The sequence below is a fragment of the Pterocles gutturalis genome, unplaced genomic scaffold, assembly GCF_000699245.1.
Source record: "Pterocles gutturalis isolate BGI_N339 unplaced genomic scaffold, ASM69924v1 scaffold21157, whole genome shotgun sequence".
Taxonomy (NCBI): Eukaryota; Metazoa; Chordata; class Aves; order Pterocliformes; family Pteroclidae; genus Pterocles; species Pterocles gutturalis.
Window position 1 is genome coordinate 1 of NW_010110730.1, and position 240 is coordinate 240.

Sequence of the window (240 nt, forward strand, 5' to 3'; positions counted from 1 at the left end):
CCCCTCCCACAGTGATCCAGTAGCTGTCCAGTTGCCTTGTTTGTTCTCAAACGTGGCTAAGAGAACTGTGTCAGCAGCAAAGAACACAGCCCCCTTTAAACATTTTCATATATAAATTTACATGTCTTACAGTAGGTCATCAAATACTGGATTTTTTCGTTCCTTTATAAATTATTTTCATTGCTCAGGAAGTGTTTTTGTGGCTGGAGCTGGTGGGTTGTGGGTGGAACAAGAAGGGGG